The following is a 20,640-nucleotide window of genomic DNA, read 5'->3' on the forward strand; positions in this document are numbered from 1 at the left end:
ACTTCTGGTCGTGCGTTGCTGTTGTCGATCAGTGATGCCAATCCTACGGATTGTTTTCCTTTGATCAACGGATTTCTTCAATATTTTCTGTGCTTAAGAATGCTCACATAAAGGCTGCAAAAAATATGAATAGAAAACTACAGTGCCTGACCATATTGTTATACTTAAGTGATGCGTTTTAAAAATGTTGTCACTGGTTGTATGGATTTTCTCCGATTTTGATGGAATTTTGGGGCGTTTGTTTTGGCATATGTGGGATGGACTTTGGTAAAACATTCGATTCCTACTTTAACGAAAAATGGGGTAAGCGGGCATTGAAAATTGATTCGAAGAAATGGGTCGAAATTTTAAAATCTCCAACTCTGATTTAACTTGATGAAATTTTCTTCTGTTTAGTTTACCTAAAAGGGCTTTGGATAGGATTGAAAACAGGATAACCCATTCGATTTGTAATCGATACATTGAAAAATATTTATATTTTGCCTTGAAAAAAGATGGGTGGGTAATGTCTGTGACATAATCGGAGTGTCATGACTACACTTCGGGTCGTTAATGGGATTTTTTTTGAGAGTTGCCTTAATGAAGCTGTGAAGGTTCTCGCAAGTGCTCCGCGTTAGAATCATTCACTAAAATTGCAGTCACTCACAAACTCTTTTTGAGGCCAATTGCAGCGGGCCGTAACTCTGAATGTGATATTCATTGTACGGTTTAAATATGTGCGAGCGTAGGACTTTCACGATTGCGTGTATCATCGTGAAGGGCTCGAGCGTTTGTACGTTAACGTGTTCGATCGCGTGTGCGTTTGTATGAAGCGTGCATAAACTGTGTGCCTTTCCAATATTTGCGTGTGTTATTGGATGATCGCGCGGACCGTGACCGTCGGTTCAGATGCCAGAAGAAAGTGAATTCTACCATATCACTAGAGTTCCCAGTCTTCATGGATTGTGTTGTCTAATAAATATGAGCTTTTTTATTGGTCCAACTGAATGTATGGACTAAGTTGCTAGGACGGAGGGTAAAGATTTCCTGACGTGATCGACTAATGATCGCGCGAACACAGACGTTTGTGGGTTCGCTTTTGAGAACGCCTTTGTAATATCGTATGTACTAAAATGTTCATCTTATAGCCGGGGTGTCAAGTGTATATCAAGTTTGCGCGATCGTGGGTGTATCGCGAAGGGCCTAAGCGATCGTATGTTGACGTGTTTGTAGCGTGTGCTTACGTGTATGTGATTTCGCGTGTATAAGTTCGATTTTGATTCACATATTCGCGTGTGTTCTTGGATGGTCACGAGGACCGTCATTCTGCTATTTAGTATTCGGTGTACGGTTCACATTCTGACAGTGAGTGAGTTCCCGGTCATGTCGCCATGGAATCAGGAATCAGAATATATTGGCTCAAGTGGCACTTTCTGCTTCTGTAATCGGGGATTTGTTCCTTGTCGTGTCTTCTCGTCATTTCCTGAGCGGAGGGAAAGAAGAAGGAGGGAGGAGGTAGGATTGGAACGGCGGGAAAAATAACAGCACTAAAACAAACAGCAGGTAAGTTGAGCTCACAAGTAGTTCAAATCGCCTGCGATTAAGCATATAGCTCTTTAGCCAACCTATGATCCACTCATTTGCCCGGGTTACTCAAAAATCGGAGCTAACAACCACCATGCTTAAAGCGATTTAATATAACTGATCTTAAGGTATATTTCAACAAATTATGTCAAACGACTATTATGCCAAATGATCATTATGTCAAACGACCATTATGCCAAATGAACATTATGCCAAACGAAATCATGCGTCACCTGCTGTTATGCCAAATGAACTTATGCCAAACGATGTGCTCCCTATAATAATGGTTTCAAGAGAATAGGTAAGATTCCTGCGTGTAGATCTTTTAGGAACTGACCAAACACTTCATTATTTTAAAAAACTGCGCGCCCAGGCACACTGACTCCAGGTATGAATCTCTGCAATCAGTATTTGCAGCCGCAAGATGAAAACGAGAATCGAAAATTACTTTCCAAACAGACTCTTGCAGTATACTTTTTCTAGTTGCTACCCGCCATTCTTTACCGCTTGGCTAATGCGTTTCAGAAGGATGTACTCCTTTCTCTTTGATGATTTCGTTTTATTTGCCATTCTCTTCGCTTTCATGTCGGTGTTGACAGAACTAGCTAATATTCCCAAATGTGTCGTGTGCATTGAAGCGAAGAACAGAAAAAATGCGCGCTATACGATACTCTGTAGTAGTGTAGGTGTGTAAACTCGTTCGATGGCTTTACTGAACTGAAGACTGATGTTTGTCAAAGTGAAGAGGGTCTGATGAGATGCAGCTGACGAGAAGCGAACATCCATCAACTCACTCTTATAGGCTGACCTTTGCCGGCTCTGCTCTTCCAATCAGGAATCAGAATATATTGGCTCAAATGGCACGTTCCCCGTATGTAGTTGAGGATTTGTGCCTTGCCGTGTCTTTTCATCATTTCCTGAGCGGAAGGAAAGGAGAAGAAATAGGGAGGAAATATAATGGGAAGGGTGGGAAAAATAGCACAAAAACAAACAGCAGGTAAGTTAAACTCACAAGTAGTTCTACTCACCTGCGAGTAAGGCTAAAGCTCTCTATCATAATGGATAAGAATCTTTAGTATGTCTCTGAGTTTCAGTTATCCAAACACGGTGTCGCCTATGTAAGGACGGCCGAAAACTTGAAATCGCCATTGCGCTACTGCTGGGCAGTTGCATATCAGATGATATGATGTTCAATAGCACTAGTTTACAAATTTTGGGTTAATTGCATGAAGTTAAGAAAAAAGGTGTTTTCTGAGCACGAAAATCATATTAATTTTCTTTTTCAAAGAACCGTTTTTGTGATTTTTTAAAAAAGGTGTTTTTGAGCACTTTTTGCAGTTTTTGGTCAATATCTCAGGAACAAATCTTCCGATTAACACATTCGAAAGGTATTGATGTGCCCTTTCCGAAAATGTATAATATGCGTAGATCAAATCATATGATTACGGCTTAAAAGCCAACTGTCAAAATTCTCTTTGAAATGAAATTTCAGACAAACTGTTACCCGCCAATCACAGATGTTTATAGTAAACAAAAGAAAGAAATTTTCTCTTGAATTAACTGCTATGAACTGCGTTTAGCCAGTAACGGTTTGTCCGGAATTTCCTTTCAAAGAGAATTTTGACAGTTGGCTTTTAAGCTGTAATCGTATGTTTGTCGAGCAGAGGCGACGCGTCGGTACGTTCAACCTGTTCACTGAACAGGTAGGAACAATCAGACGACCCAAAACCAACTTTTCGTTAACATTACAGCAGTAGAACGTAAACTATTTTTAATGAAAGTAATAATCTCCGAACCTTGAAGTTCGATAATTTGATCTGAACGATAAATCAACCTAGCGTCTCCAGCAGTGCTTTCCTATGACCGGTGCAACCAGAAACATGCACGCATCTCGTACTCTCACCGCATGCTCTAGAGGGAGCAGTTGCATGAGCGACGGCTGGAATAGCAGCGTGAGTGTCATGGGCGAGGCTCTTTCTATTCTCTTTTTCACCGGTTCAAATTAAATATTGAACCAGCGTGCATTGCTGCGATGTACATATGGGCATTGGAGCTGTGTACAAAACGAGAGCGCTTTATAATTTTCGAACACCTTGCGCCGTGCGTTCATAGCTGTTGGTCGAACGCTTGTTTTTTCTTGGGTAGTCTAACAAGATGTTTCTGTCCCTGGGACATACATACGCGTATGTATTTGGTTGGTTCAACTATAATAATGAACCATCCAGTTTTGCGTCAAAGAAATCTTGATCTTTGCATGCACATGCTAAAAATATATCTACTGAATGTGTAAAACAGACAAACTCAAATCAGGGGTTGTTCTAATCATAAACGCGTGGATGTTAAATGTCTGTTTGCTACAAAAATTTGCAAGGAAAATAAAACATTCAAATGTCTATCAAATTTGAAGGAATTAAGGTATTTTATAAAACCGGTTGACAAATGTTTCAATCTATCTTACACAGAAGGACGATTAATTCTCGGTGTATAGAAAAATAAGATTCCACATTGCAAGTTAATTCAAATCATATAACGATATATAAGTTTTGATCTCTTTATCCCTCTGGAAGACGCGCAAACGGCTCACTGAACGAGCAGCCGCAGCTGCTCTAAGACGATTTCGCTAGATTTTCAGAGCAGCGTGCACTCAGTGCACTAGCGCGACTGTCGGAAGGTTATACATGGTTGTATTGCTTAGGGATCATCCATAAATGACGTAGCATTATATGGGGGAGGGGGAGTTTTGTATTTTGTGATGACGACAGGGGGGTATCATATCATGCTACGTAGCTTTACCCGTTTCATCTAACATAGTTTTATTTTTTTAAATTTTTTACGGGGTCAAGGGGGTGAGGTTTACCGTCAAGCTACGTAATTACCAGGGTGGGGGGGGGTTTGTATTTAAGGGTTTGTGTTAAAAGGAGGTGTTAAAAATCACTCAAAAATGCTACGTCATTTATGGATCATCCCTTGTTTCTGTTAAGAAATCTTTTTCAATTCTAATTAAGTGGGAACCTTCTCGGATATGTTATAATTTTTTGTTCTTTTTCTACGGTAAATTAAGCATTCTACAAGAAGTTTGTTGGACAATTCACTGGTGGGATTTGACAACAAATTTGTTTTGGTCAGCTCCAGCGAAATTTTGTCATCGAACATTTTTCATTGGTCCTATTCGTTAGATGTTGGATGAAAACGACGACGAAAGAATCAGCTGAACCGAAACGTCTCATAGAGACGATTGTGACGTTTTAAGGGTCTTAGTGGTATATTGAACAGGTTGACGATGGAACCACGCGTCGCCTCTGTTGTCGAGAAATGTACATTTATTATGATTACAATCCAAAGTAAAAAAAAGTCTAATTTTCGACCTTTTTTAAAAAAATGCATATTTCTATTAAATTTTTTATAATAAATCAAGGACAGAAGAAAATTCTTTTAGAATCTAATGAGCTAAATAATCTTTTTGCATAAATTTTAATCCAATGGTCACAAAAGTCGGATGAAAAATGTAGATGGTATGAAGCACTGAGTGAAAATTGTAACTTTTTATTTTTCGCACAATCATACTTTCGGCTGAAATTATCTTCTATACCTGATAGTTATTGTTTGTGTTGGGTACTGTCTTCTCGAGCTTGCATCCATCCATCCTGCGGCATTTGAATGGTTTTGGACATTTCATTGTACAACTAAGTGCTCTTTTCAAAATGTGGAAATATCGTTGGAAAAGTTTTGTTTTGTCTGTGGTGAGTACATATTTTACGAATTAAAGGAATTTTAGCCTTCTGCTTCAACAGGTTTCACAGCAGATTCTCAGTTCACAGAATATTACGTGGCTAGTGCTACGATCCCACTGAGACTCCTTCCTGATAGGGACTCGAATATTTGACGACTGGCTTATGAGACCAGTGCTACACCCTCTAAACCGCCGCACCAGGGCAGGGCCCGTTAAAATCATAAAATTTCCATTTCGCTCAATGTGCCACAGCATCAACATTTTCCATCCGATGTTAGTGATATTAGGCTTAAAATTAACGTAAACATATTATTTGTCATCTTAGATTCTAAAAGATGCGAAAAAAAATTGTTTCTCGGTAAAAAAAATCATTTAAAAATGAGTAACTTTTAAAAATGGTCAAAAATGCACTTTTTTAAAACTTTGGTCGCTTGCAGCACAAAAATTTTACATATGATCGACACATATTATATGTTTTTGGAAAGGGCATCTCGGCACCTTTCAACCTGCATATTTACTAAATTAATTGAATGATTTTGACACGAAATATTGACTAAAAACTACAAAAGTGCTCAAAAACGAGTTTTTTGGGAAAATCACAAAATCACTTCTTTGAACAAAAAAATTAATATTGTTTTCGAGTTCAGCGACCCAAAATTAGTCTAAAAATACTTTTTCTTGAAGCTTCATTTTTCTTGTAAACTAGTGTTGTCGGATTCACAAAGATCACTTGAAAATAACTCAGTGCGCTGGATAGTTGCCATGTGATAATTGAGGTTGTAGTGGCCGGTTAAAGCCCTGGTCAGCATGTCGCAGTAGAGCTTCCAAAAATATAGGAGATTTTTCGAAATCACTGGACGATTGTTCTAGAAACGTCTTTGTTTGGCGACGTTTGTAGATTTGTCCAATAATTACGGTGCTCAGACGAAGCCCAGGACCGTATTTTTTCCCTTATCCAACTTGTCGAAATTGGCAGGACGGGCTCAGGACCAACGACCCTGGCCAATTCGTCAGCCCATTCATTTCCAGTAATAGCTGCATGTTCGGGCACCCAGACAAGGCTTAGTTCTTCAATTTGGGTTCGGCACGCGATCACCAGCTTGGACCGTGATTTGTCTGAGCTAAGGGCCTTGATTGCAGCCTGACTATCGGAGCAGAAATTTATAACTTTGCCAGACAAGCTCTGTTGAAGGGCCGATTGTACTCCTCACATAATCGAGTAGATTTCTGCTTGGAATACAGTACAGTATCTACCTAGTGGGAGAGATTGTTCAAATCTCATTTCACGACAGCAGACACCAGCACTAGCACGTCCCTCTATCAGAGAACCGTCAGTGTAACAGACCACTTGCGTTTGTTGTTGTCTTTCCATATAGCCAGCCAACCACTCCTATCGAGAGGGAATCTTCACATGGAATGTCCTGTAAGAAAAACTACATGTGAGCGTAATATCGCTGGGAGCAAGAAGAGTTGTGGTGAAAGCACCACTCAACGCCATGAGCGCCATTCTTTGCAGATGGTTTGGCTTTACTGGACCGTCAACACCTCTTCCCTCTGCCACCACACAAGGCATGCGTATGACAGTATTGGACTACAATATTTAGATTTGAGACACCAGGTCTTTCCAAAAGTTCGTCTGTACTGCCCAAAGGCTATGCACGCTTTCTTGACTCTGAAATCGATGTGAACAGACCAATTCAGTTTGAAATCCAATATTACTCCAGCGTATTTGACTTGATCTGCACACAGTACCTCAGAAGCAAAGAACTGCGGGGGCGAACCCCGATTGTTATTCGCTTCTTCGTGAAAAGAACCATTGAAGTTTTGTTTGGGTTAACTGATATTTTAACTTGTCGACACCACTGTCCAACAGGTTTAAATCTTTTTTGCATTAAGTCAAAGATTGTTCCGATGCAAAATCCAGTAATTATTATTTGGTAATCGTCAGCACAACCCGTAGGATGGAAATCCAAGCTCATTGAATTCCTTCAACAAACCAACGGCAACCAGGTTCCATAACAAAGGTGATAGAACACCACCCTGAGGACAACCGCAAATACACAACTTCCGTTTCTCTACCTGTCTTAGTGACGAGCAAAGAATGCGATTACTAAGCATTACGTTTATCCAACCCGAGATACATGTACAGCGTGCGTCAGCTGGATGTATCCTTTTTCAACATTGAACAACTCCGCCATTTTTCAGCCGATTTTCACAAGTAAACAAGTTATTTTTATGATATTTTATACCATTTATTATAAAGCAGGTGTAGAATACACCTTCGATTAAATGAGCACCCCCATTTGATACACAAAAAGCAGCTCTTTTGCTGGCATTTTGCATGACATTAGACAGCATTTCGGGCTTAATCGCAGCAATTTCAGCCCGTATATTAGCTTTGAATTCGTCAAGGTTCTTAGGTTTGCTAGAATAAACTTTACTTTTCAAGTAACCCCACAGAAAAAAAAGTCTGGTACCGTTAAATCCGGAGAACGAGGAGGCCATTCCAAATCACAATTTTTTGAGACAACGCGTCCTGGGAATTGCTCTGCAAAAACTTGATTATAGCGGCTGCGGTGTGCCAAGGTGTCCCGTCTTGTTGAAAATAGAAGTTTTCCAGACCATTTTTCTGCATTTATGGACAGACAAAGTGCGCCAAAATCCAACGGTAGCGTGCGCCGTCGATGGTCTATCCCTTTTTGAAAAATAAGGACCGATGATTGTTTTGGAGCACAATGTAAACCGCTACGATTTCAACGCGTTCTTTTGATGTATATCGATTCATAACTAAAATGGCACTAAATGACGTTTCAGAATTGTGTTTATCTGTCAAAATCGGCTGGAAAATGGCGGAGTTGCTCAATATTGAATAAGGATACATCCAGATGGCGCACCCTGTAGGTACACCATAACCGCGCGTCGCTTCCAGAATAGACTGGAAGGACACATTGTCAAAAGCACCTTCAACATCTAGGAACACATCCAAACTGGATTGCGTCGAGCCGACGCTAATCTATTCCTACAAAAAGTTAGTGTCGGTTTCTGACGAGACGAAGTCGAAGCGCACCCATGACTAATTTGGAACTCCTGCTTTCAGTCGCCTCTTACGACATGGGAGCAGGAACCAGGTGGCTCAATTCTTGGCCGGACACCACACGGCCTCTGGGTAGGTTCGTCCGTACACATCGAAATTTGATAATCGAAACCCAGCAAAACTACATCGAACTACCATCAGCCGAGTCTCAGCAAACCCCCAGCCAACAAAAATTCGGCAAAAAATGTGGAACATCGGCGAAAAAACCTCGGTGCGTAGAGAGACCGTTCCGATGGTGGGTTTTTATCACCGGTACAGGTAGTTTTTTATTTATTAACAGATTAAGGCCGAAGTGGCCTGTGCCGTATACAAAAGATTCCTCCATTCCACTCGGTCCATGGCCGCGCGTCGCCAGCCACGCAGTCTGCGAAGGGTCCGCAAATCGTCTTCCACCTGGTCGATCCATCGTGCTCGCTGCGCGCCACGTCTTCTTGTACCGGTCGGATTGCAATTGAGAACCGTTTTCACCGGGCTATTGTCCGACATTCTGGTTACGTGCCGGCCCACCGTAGTCGTCCGATTTTCGCGGTATGACAGATGGGCGGCTCCCCCAACAGCTGATGCAACTCATGGTTCATTCGCCGTCTCCATGTGCCGTCTTTCATCTGCACTCCACCGTAGATGGTACGCAGCACTTTCCGTTCGAAGACACCAAGTGCGCGTTGGTCCTCCACGAGCATGTTCCAGGTCTCGTGCCCGTAGAGAACTACCGGTCTAATCAGCGTCTTGTAGATGGTCAACTTCGTACGACGGCGAATTCTGTTCGACCGAAGTGTCTTGCGGAGGCCAAAGTAAGCACAATTTCCTGCCACGATGCGTCTACGAATCTCTCTGCTGGAATCATTGTCGGCGGTCACCAGTGAGCCCAAGTACACGAACTCTTCAACCACCTCGATTTCGTCGCCACCGATGCAAACTCGAAGCGGGCGGTTCTCATTCTCTTCTCGTGAACCTCTTCCTATCATGTACTTTGTCTTCGACGTGTTGATGGCAAGTCCGACGCGCTTGGCTTCTCTTTTCAGTCTGATGTAGGCTTCCTCCATCTTCTCAAAGTTTCGTGCAATAATATCAACGTCATCGGCGAAGCCAAGTAGCTGAACGGACTTTGTGAAAATCGTACCACTCGTGTCGATCCCTGCTCTTCTTATTACACCTTCCAGCGCGATGTTGAATAACAGACACGAGAGACCATCACCTTGCCGTAACCCTCTGCGTGATTCGAAGGGACTCGAGAGCGTCCCTGAGACACGTACTACGCACATCACCCGATCCATCGTCGCCTTTACTAATCGCGTCAGTTTGTCCGGGAATCCGTACTCGTGCATAATCTGCCATAGCTGATCTCGATCGATAGTGTCGTATGCGGCTTTGAAGTCGATGAACAAATGATGTGTGGGCAAATTGTACTCGCGGCATTTCTGCAGTACTTGACGAAGAGCGAACACCTGGTCCGTGGTAGATCGCTCGCTCATGAAACCCGCTTGGTACTGCCCCACGAACTCTCTTGCAATTGGTGATAGTCGACGGCATAGTATTTACAGGTACAGGTAGTCCGTAGTGTAATTCTTAGCTCATTGAAACAACCACTACCGACACTACACGGCATATCTAAGCTGTTCGGTGAAAGAAGCTGACATTGAAGGATTGATTCAATTGATTTTGAGAGAATACTACTAGTGGTGATCGAGTAGGCGCTGAAATACACAATTAACTTTTAATACTAATTTTAAGGTTGAACATTTGTTACCATGAGTACAAACATACGTCTAAAATTCTCAATGTGCATGGCATAGTTGATAACAGGTTTTCTGTTTTGGTAGACTCTACGCATAATCCACGGAATGGCATCCCTGCTGCTGACGCCACGTGTGCTACGTGATATCCACTTCAATGGTGCAACGATCCATTAGCTGGGAAGTGTTGATGTTTTGTTCTCTCGCCCCGAAGGTTCCAAAAGAAATCCAACCGGAAGCTAGCGGAGAAAGAGTCTTTGTTCGCACGTAGAAATGAATTTGATTCTTCTGCGCCTGCATCAATAAGAGGGGCCATCATGGACGTGATGCGTTTGTTCTCGATTGAAAGAAAGAGTTACGAAATTAATCCTGTTTTGATTTGAGTCTTTTCTAATTGCGTTTCATTTCTAACATAGGTAAAGGGTAAGGGTGTTACGATAAAAATTCAGTCGACTTAAACTTGACGCATTTCTTTTGATCGTCAATTAAAAACGTGTTTAATCCACCTAACAGTGTGATGAGACATTTCTTATAACTCTTATCACTCTCTTCGGATAATATATCGTTTGAGAGCATTTAGAACTTGATGCTTCGCGATGTTTTTGATAACACATACTACATGGGATAGTGGCAGGACTCAGAGAATCGCTCAAATCAGCATAGGACAACATCAGTGCTAGAAATCTCAAATCAAATCAATGGGAAAGCGAAAAAATGGCCCATAAAATAGACATACCAACGAATTATTGTTAATGCTCTGTTAATAAAATATCTATATTGTGGTGGGAAAACGGAATTTTCCTAAAGGGGTTATATATTGTACTGAAACAAAAAAAACGATTTTTTTTAATCGATTTGAAGTTTATATTTTACTCAAATTTCCATCGCGACTGAGAACTAAGAAATCAACGCTTTTTCTTGAAAAGGGCGATACTAGCAGTGATACCATTCAAAGAAAATCAACAGTGAATATTTCCAGACTTGGTTTTATTTCCTATTTAAGAACTATTGTGTTTTTTTACATCCTAGATTGCATGATTCAGTGATCGAAACCCAAAACTTCATAAAGTATTTGAAATTATTAAATTAAAATTTGTTTTTGCTATTGAAATTGACAAAATGATAGTATCGCCCCTTTGGCGATTGTTTACTTTTTCGGTCCCATCTATCAGCATTGAAGTATCGCCCTTACGTTTTTTTTTACAATAACTACCGTTTTACACCACCGATTTCGTCCGGGTTTTTTCAATAGAGATCATTGTTACTATTTACAGCTGGTATCAGTCTGATAATCCTAAAAAATACGAAAATAACAGTTTCGCCTCTAAACTGCTAGCAAAAAAAGTATCGCCCTGTTTGCTTGCATGGGCATGGAGGGCGAAACTTTAAATAAACAAACAAAAATACAGTTTCGCCCGTTGTATTTTTTGCTGTAGTTTAAGAAAGCAATATCGTAGAATCAAAATTTTTAGGTTAATTTGTTGCGTTTCAAAGCCCTCATTCGCATGTAAGAAAAAAGCCCTATGTTCACATTTGTAAGTATCGCCCTTTTTACAAAAAAAGTGTTGAAATGAAATCGCAGCTCCTGATATCACGCTATCTCTGAAGTACATGCGTGCATAGTTTCAAATTTTACTTCTACATCGACTTTTTCTAAAGGTGACTTCCCAGTAGTATTCTTGATTTGAATTATTATCGCTAATCCTAATGCCAAAGAATAAATAAAAACCTCACGAAAACGAATCGTTTGGGAAAATCATCATCATTACTGGAACTTTCATTTTCACGAAACTTTTCGATAACCTTCCGTCACTTGCGTTAATGCACTGGGTGCACAGTGCTCTAAAACTCTAGCGAAATCGTCTTAGGGCACCAGCGGGTCTGTAAAGAATACTAAAAATTAATTTCTATTCCATAATTTTCAGTTCAGCAATTCGAGAGTTCGTGCTCACCGCAAACCATGAAAAATAGACTACGTTGTGAAGCGATGATCACTATTTATTAAAAAATCACGGTTAAATAAAAAATAAAACTATAAAAAATTTCAAATAGTTTATAATTTTCACAAACCTATTAGGAAAAATTGTGTAATAAGCTTTCCTAATATTGTGTAGGAAAAAAGCTGAAAATTTGAAAAGAAATCTGAGGATTATGATTGATTACAGAACTCTGGAATTTTCTATTGGAATGTTTTCAGGCATGAATTTGATATTGATGCTATTTAATAATAGTCTTGATTTCACAGTTGTCTAATTTAGACAACTGTGAAATCAAGACCAATAGATCAGTTACATATCAGGACCCCATTCCGACAATTTATCAAAAGTCCTCATGATGTTTACAACAACAGGTTATCAATCTACGGATCAGATAATGTTATTGTAATATTGAATTAAATCAGTTTGCATCAATAAATTTTCAACTCCAATCCAATTTTTTTTTGTGTGGTGGGGGGGGGGGGCTGTATGGTGTTAAAACCTTCTCTTGGCTACTCCGTTGCTTGGAGTTATTTATTTCGCTTTTCATTTTCCAAAAGGTTTCAGATCAATCCGATGGTCATAAGTTAGAAAAATTGCAGTCAGAAGGTTCGCACAAATGAACATTTTTGCACTGATAAGTTATCAAGTTCCTTCCAGACAACTTGGAAGTGTTCGGTGATTATTTCTAGCGGTTGTAAATAGAAAAATGAAATACAAAATTCGATTTATCGAAATAATGTTTGGCTTATTTCAATGGATTATTACTATATTGAACAATAAATAGGCGACGAAGAGTAATCCACAAACAACAAGCCATAACTTTTAAAGTATTCAAAATAGATATTTGAAGTCTTCAGTAAAGTTATTCGCAAAAGTAAGAGCTACAAATTTGCTGAAGGCATCATTTCGTTATAATCACTTCCAAGAAAATTTGTGAAAATATCTCACTCATAGGGGGATTAATCAGCAAAAGCACAATACCAAAAGAAAGAGCATATTACCTCTATTAAATTCTCCGAAGATACTATTGACCTAAAATAGGCCGTTTTGGCGTTAATAATAGATTACATGTTTTTGGTCATATTTCTGGCAATGGGAAATGATAGAAATCTTTCGTCCGCATTTAATATTAAATATCTCTTTTGATAATAGTCCGATTTCAACAATCTATAGCTTGTTCGAAAGGTATTCGTTTAAGCTGTCTAAAAACATATAAATTGTTAATCTATATTGTCAATTTCGGCAGATAAGTTAAAAAAACTGCCAAAAACGCCATTTTTACGCATTCAAACATTCATATCTTAAAAACTAAACATCAGAATCAAAAACAAATTAATAGCGTTCATACTGTTTTTTAGTTCTTTCATTTAAAATTGGTTTGGATAAGATCGGTTCAGCCATTGCTGAGAAACACGAATGAGAATTTGTCCGTTACATACACACACACACACAGACACACACACACACACACACAGACATTGTCCCAAATCGTCGAGCTGAGTCGATTGGTATATAAGACTCGGCCCTCCGGGCCTCGGAAAAAATCTTGAAAGTTTGAGCGAATTCTATACATTTCTTTTATAAGAAATGTAAAAAAACTGAAATATTGGGCGATTTTCAAGCAAAACTTGAAGAAGACGCAATAAACTGCGGGAAGCAAGAAGCAGTTTAACCAAAATGGCGTTCTGCGGCGAACAAAGTGGCCGTGATAGCTGTGCAGAATCTGATTGCATGAGTTAGTTGAAAGGCCCGGAAATATGGATTCGGTAAACTAGAAGCGTAACTGAACTTTTTTTTACGATTTATAATTAGTGTATTCAAAAACAAAAATGATTTGATATTTTCATTAAAACATTTTATCCATTTACTTGTATTCTTGTTTGTCCGAATTTAGATCGCTTCGAAATTAACGTCTATATAGTGCTCAAGACGATTACCGCATGTTTTTGCGATGAATTCGAAAGCCAACTTAAGAAAACAGATTTTTTTTGGAGAAATTCATCCGCCAGGTCGACTGACTGACTTTCAGCATGACGACCAAAGCAATCCAAAGCATATCCAAACGCCCTGCGATGACGGCGGAGACACACGTCGCTAGTTTCGCCACCGTAAAAGCACCGCCCATTTAGATTCGCTATCAGTATTGCCCTCTATCTTAACGACCGGTGTGATGGCGCGGTTTGCTCAAATTGGATGAATTGCGGTCTGGTGAATTCCACCCCTTGAACTGAACGCACTGCCACCGCCCTGGTACCGGGTAGTTGAGCAGGAAAATTTGCGTATCCGCAGCTGAAATCGTGGATAAATTGCTGTCTTCAAATTTGATGCTACTGGAAGACTAATTTCATTTAACTATGCGGGTGAAACTACAGACTTGTGTGAAGGTAGAAAAAATACCGCAACGATGACGACGAAGGCTATCAAGATATCAAGTGCCTCAAGGGAGGAAATAATTATTCGAGTGAATGATTGTGGAAAATTGCACCCCTCTCAATAGAGTGCCGTTCGACGCTTTCGGGGTGGTTTGTCGCGTTAGCAAGAAAAAATACTATCACCCGCGAGAGAGTCTTTTCTGGGCATTGCATTGAAGACATATAATAATAATGCGAACTCCACATGCACATACTTCACATGTACGTCAGTCAAAATGACAGCTTCGTAGAAAAATTCTCGCGGGTACCTCCAAACGGGATTATAGTGACCATTGCGTGACAATTTTAAGGTGATACTGTCTTAACGGGAGAAGCGACAAGTGGCGTTTTGCTATTCAAAATATTTAATATAGAGTTTGGATACGGCCAAAGCCACAATGTTTTGAAGGAAGCACGACTTTATGACAATACAAGTTTGTCACATCGAAACACAATGGATTTCAAATTTTCATTGCAGTCGTACAATTATCGGGTGAAGTGGATTCACAACGAAATTGAATAGAGTAAAACCTACCTTCTAATTTTTTTTTACTGTTGAATAAAAGCCAAATCCCAACAGTAACATATAAAAATGAAAAGTTGCGCCGGCATCTGAGCTTCCAGTTACAATAACCACATTGTACAAGGTTCACTACGATATCTAGTTATCATGTATGCGATTAGACCTGTTTGAGAAATGCTGAACAACGACAAAGACTGAGTTGTAAGTTGCTTTACACAACATATATAATACAATCGCAACTATGCTTCCAACTTGAATGACGCGCGTACACGTAAATTATTAATTTCATCACATCACTTTTTGCACCAACTCGAGCTGAATAAACCCAACCTAGGACAAAGTAATCATCATTCTTTCAGCAAGTCCATGATTCAGGCACACTTAGATTACGGCCATAATTTATTCACTCATTTTGCAGCTCCATTTCTGCTCATACCTGAGAGTGCTGAGAGTGCAATAAAAGCACAATCTGGGAAGATGACTTCTATAAAATACCAACTTCTAGTTTTAGTGGGAAGGAGATATCCGGGGGACCACTATCCTACGATTGTTCGCTTCACTGGAAGTACGTCACATTCCAGTTTTAGTTTTTCATCTACCGTAAACTCTGTTCGGCATAGGATAAGGCACTCAATTGTTATTGGCTAGGCGTCCCTTATCACCTATTTCATAAATAGTGCTATCCTTGAAAAAGAACCATCTTGGTTAGGCAACTAATTTTTCCGATCCCATTTTATTGTAAATAATGAGGTAGTCTTCATTTTAATATATTCAGAATAGCACATATTGTCGTGTGTAGTTTTGAATGTTCTTTAATTTGATGGCATTGTAAGGGAAGGGAACACGTATCCACCGGTTGATGCCAATCGAGCTGACATTTCTTTGGACTGATCAAACTGATTTCTTCGTTTGGTTAGTGTTTATTTGACCAACTATTTAGGAAACTAATCCGCTGGTCATTTAATGTGCGTGGGGAATACGCATGGTCTTGTCTGAGTGAAATGATGACTGTTGATTCATGTATGAGGGTTGAGAAGTTACCAATTTGCGGCAATCATATCAGTACGAGAGCATATGTTTTATTGTCATATTCATTGGCTTGCTATTAGTCCATTAAATAAATTAAATTAAATCAATAAAATTAATTGTTCTCATTCAATTGAGTATGTACATCCATATCTTTAAGTAGTACATGCACGATATTATTGATTGTCATACTAACCTTATTTCTTCATGAGTATAAAAATATTGTAGCTTGATTATTGACGAAAAAGATGACAAGTTAGTTTCTTTTCGTTCTTATTGTCTTCAATCTTGTTGTAGTAATTGGCGTCATCAGTTGTATATTCGACATACGAAGCTAGTCGTTTCAAGTATTTCGGTAGTGCTTATTTTATACCGGTTAAAATGCGCTTCAGTTGGCTTAACCCTTCGCAACGCGAATTTATTTTTCGTTGTTAACACTGTTATTTTAGTAAAGTATAGGTTTTCGGGGTTGCTGATTCTGATTTTGAATGTAAAATTCCAAATGGCGGATCCAAGACGGCGACTTTGCTTGGCTAATTTTCATATTTTTTATATTGACCTAAAACGTCTTTCAAGAAGGTTTTCGTTGCTGATTCTGATTTTGACGTCGAAAATGTAAAATTCAAAATGGCGGATCCAATATGACGACTGTGCTTGGCTAAATTTCATATTTTTTATATTGCCCTAAAACGTCTTACAAGGGGGATCTCGGGGTCTCTGATTCTGATTATGACGTCGAAAACGTAAAATTCAAAATGGCGGATCTAATATGGCGACTGTGCTTGGCTCAATTTCATGTTTTTTATATTGGCCTAAAACGTCTTACAACGGGGGTTGTCAGGGTCGCTGATACTGAAATCAGAATCAGCGACCCCAAAAAACTTTCGTAAATCGAGTTTTATGCTCATTGTAACAAAATTCGTAAATTTCGTAAAAAATGGCTGCCATTGTGTAGTCGCCATTTTGAATTTTCAAATTCTGTTATGAGAATCGCAATCAGTGGCCTCGAAAACCCCATAACCTATTTATGCTAGTTGAAAAGTTATCCCTGTCTCTCAGAATCATTTATAGACCAACATAATAATAAACTCCATTTTTGCATATTTTAAACATAAAATTTCGAAAGAAACCTACGAAAAATTCGGCAAAAAATCTATAATCTATCGTCACGTTCAGTAAAAAATAGAATTCGTATTTATATGTCAACGCCAGCTAGAAATCCAATAAGAAACTTAGTAGGTGGGACATATACGTCCCACTGCGTCGCAAACCCGATCAGAAACACATAACAGAAATATTTCAAGAATTTATCTCATCTTATTACTTGTTATAAATTTCTGTTATTTTAACTACTAACGAGACCAAATTTATAACACAATATGTTACACAAATTGTGTTCTGTTATAATCTTGTTATTTCATTTTGATCGGGAAGGGTTAACAGCGCGCGCGAATAATGACAACTTAACAATCGGCACCTTATTCAATTGTTCACGGATAAAGAAACCAATAGGAGAGTGAGGACACTTGATCCTTGGGGATATTTGATTCCCTGGCTATATCTCCTAATCTATACACATAAAGTTATCACAATATATAACGAAAATGGAGTATTTGGTCGTTCATGATGTTTAAAAAACAAATCTGATGTATTACATTTGGTTTGGAAAAGTTTTATAATATTTTAGAAAATATGTGTTTAAATCCATCTCGAAGATCTTTTCACAAACTTGTTAAAAGGTTGTATGAGATCGTCGAACTAATTATTTATAAATATGTTCAAGTATAATTACTTTCTAAGGGCTTTTGCCTAGAAAAACACGTTTATCGAATAAAAATTTTCACAACACGTACAAAAAAATTAAATTTTGGTCACCATACACAACAGGTACCTTTTATCCGTGTAACACTGGGTATTCTTGATCCCAATCATTAGTTCTCTCAAACACTTTCGAAATGTATAGAAATAGAAAATCTCTAGTAGGCGGGGGATCAAGTTACCACACGTTTTTACAAAAAACCTCGTTTTGGCATGATTTTCAAAACTGTTCATATTACTGACAGGATTCGCGTTGACACATTATTCATCGCTCTTACAATTCGAATTGACTATAAGATGGTGAATTTTGCAATTGAAATTTTTATTTAATTGAAAAGTTATGAGAAAAAAACAAAAGTGTACTTGTGTTTGTTGAAGGGTATCCCACGTCAAATTGCGTGAAAAAACTCTGTAGAAAATAACTCATTGAGTATGTTCTCTTGAAAATGTGGGTGGAAGTAGTTTAGAGTGTATTGTTTACACTGTATGTTTATCACTGTCAGTGTTTCGAAAATTGGAAAAAATGGCGTCACCCGAAAAGCAACGTAGTTTTCAACTTGATTTTGAGCAAGAACTTCCTCAACTCTCCCATCGGGACATCGGAAAACAACTTGGAATCGTGCAGTCAACGGTGAGTCATGTGATTAAACGTTACTACCAAACTGAGCATCGAACGGAAGGAGAAATGCGGTCAGAAAGGATGTTATTTAGGTGATCAGGATCACAAGCGTGTGGTAAAAGTGTTCAAACGGTATCCCAATCCTTCGGTCAGAGATGTGACCAAAAAGTTGAATCTATCCAAGTCTTTCGTTCACAGAGCAAAGGACCGGGAGGAACTGTATACGAGCAAAGTGCAGAAGGCTCCAAATCGTGACGAAGTGCAAAATGCAGTGGGAAAGCCACGGGTCCGGAAACTGTACACCCAGATGCTGACGAAGCCTCATTGTCTCATCGTGGATGATGAAAATTACGTCAAGGCGGACTTGCGGCAGCTTCCGGGGCTACTGTTCTTCACCGCCCAGCACAAGTTTGATCTTCCGAAGGAAGTAAGAAAGCAGAAAGTTTCAAAGTTTGCCAATAAATATATGATTGGGCAAGCGATCTGATGATGCGGCAAACGAAGTGCTCCGTTCGTGACTACCGTGACTGTAAAAGGAGTGTCTACAGAAGCGCCTGCTTCCTCTATTGAAGCAACACAAGGGCCTTACGATCTTCTGGTCACTTCATGCCACTATTCGAATGTTGTCTTGGAGTGGTACGAAACCAACGGTGTCACTTTCGTACCCAAGGACATGAACGACAACATTGCAGGCGACGGGTTTTATGTCTAAACGATCAACAACGACCAACCTGCTCTCGTTCACAACATATGCACTCAATATATTGGCTGACGTATTAAAACCGATGCCATTTATTTGGATCGCAATAGCGAAACTGTACAGACTCGGTATTCATGGACAACTTCTGCGCTGGTTTCGATTCAACTGCATTAAAAACTGTGTATCTACGCCATTCCTTGCTACATCCGGCACTCGGTATCCCATAAGGAAGCCATTTCCGCCCAGCATTATTCCTCCTCTACTTTAATGACGGCAATATCAAATAACAAAGACCCCATCGCCACATACTTCATACATCGTGGATAAGGCATCAAGACAGCTGGGGCTCATCTTCAGACTAGTGAAAAACTTTGGGGACCTCTACTGTCTAAAATCGCTTTATTGCGTGTTGGTTCGCTCAACACTAAACTAGTGTTCTGTTGATCGGAATCCGTAATACCAAAACTGGGTTCACAGAATCGAGGCTGTCAAACGTCGGTTCATGTACTTTGCATCTTTATTGGTGAAACAGATTTCAGCTGCCAAGCTACGAAAACCGCTGTCAGTTAATACAGCCCGATACTCTAGGCCAGTGATTCTCAACCTGGGGTCCGCGGACCCCTAGGCGACCGCGAAGTTGTTGCTGGGGGTCCGCGAAGAAAAATATATTTTCCGAGTGCATATTGAAATTTCAAGTCTTGTTTCCTAACAAACTGAAAATAACATTTTGATAGCATACGAAATCGATGTTTATCCGTGGGGGTCCGCAGCAACCCAGGGTGATTTCTAATGGGTCCGTGGTACGAGAAAGATTGAGAACTGCTTCTCTAGGCATCCGCCGGAGACTACTCTCGAACTCGTCTCGGATTTACTGTCTGCCAGGATGGGTCGCTCTTCAATCCTCGGACGTCTGGATCTTCAAACCCGCAATAACTCTCTCCTACGATTACCATTCAGGAGAACCAACTATGGTTGTCAGAGCGCTGCGAGACATCAGTTCTCAACCACACGGGTGCCTATGGAATGTATGGAAAAATAGACCAGTGAATTTTTCAAACGGGTAGTGTGCAAAAGTTTTAGCAACTCGAAAAGTCCCCATGCCAAATTTGAGCTTAACCGGATACTGAACGGATTCTTGAATCGAATAATTCACGATCATCGTGCGTGCTCATGAGTTCACAACTCTAGAAGATATCCTAATCATTTTCTCTTTCTAACCCGAAAATTCTAAACTAAAAAAACCTGAATCTGACCCGAACCCAACAATTTTTTAATTAAAATAAGCGAACCGGAACTAGAGCTTCCATCCCGGGAATTTATTTCCCGGGAATTCCGGGATTTTTGGATTTCCCGGAATTCCCGATTCCCGGAAATTGTGTTTTCTTATTTCGAAAGCTCAGACTTCACGGAGCCACTGCGTTACCTAATGATCTATTATTCAAAA

The 20,640-nt window shown here is 39.7% G+C and overlaps 1 protein-coding gene across 5 annotated transcripts in view; it reads right to left on the reverse strand.

Annotated features, from left to right (window-relative positions):
• LOC131688459 (neurabin-1) overlaps positions 1–20,640 on the reverse strand; it is a 277,301-nt gene that overhangs the window by 212,205 nt on the left and 44,456 nt on the right. The window lies entirely within an intron of this gene.

The sequence above is a fragment of the Topomyia yanbarensis genome, chromosome 3 (genome assembly GCF_030247195.1).
Source record: "Topomyia yanbarensis strain Yona2022 chromosome 3, ASM3024719v1, whole genome shotgun sequence".
NCBI classification, from domain to species: Eukaryota; Metazoa; Arthropoda; class Insecta; order Diptera; family Culicidae; genus Topomyia; species Topomyia yanbarensis.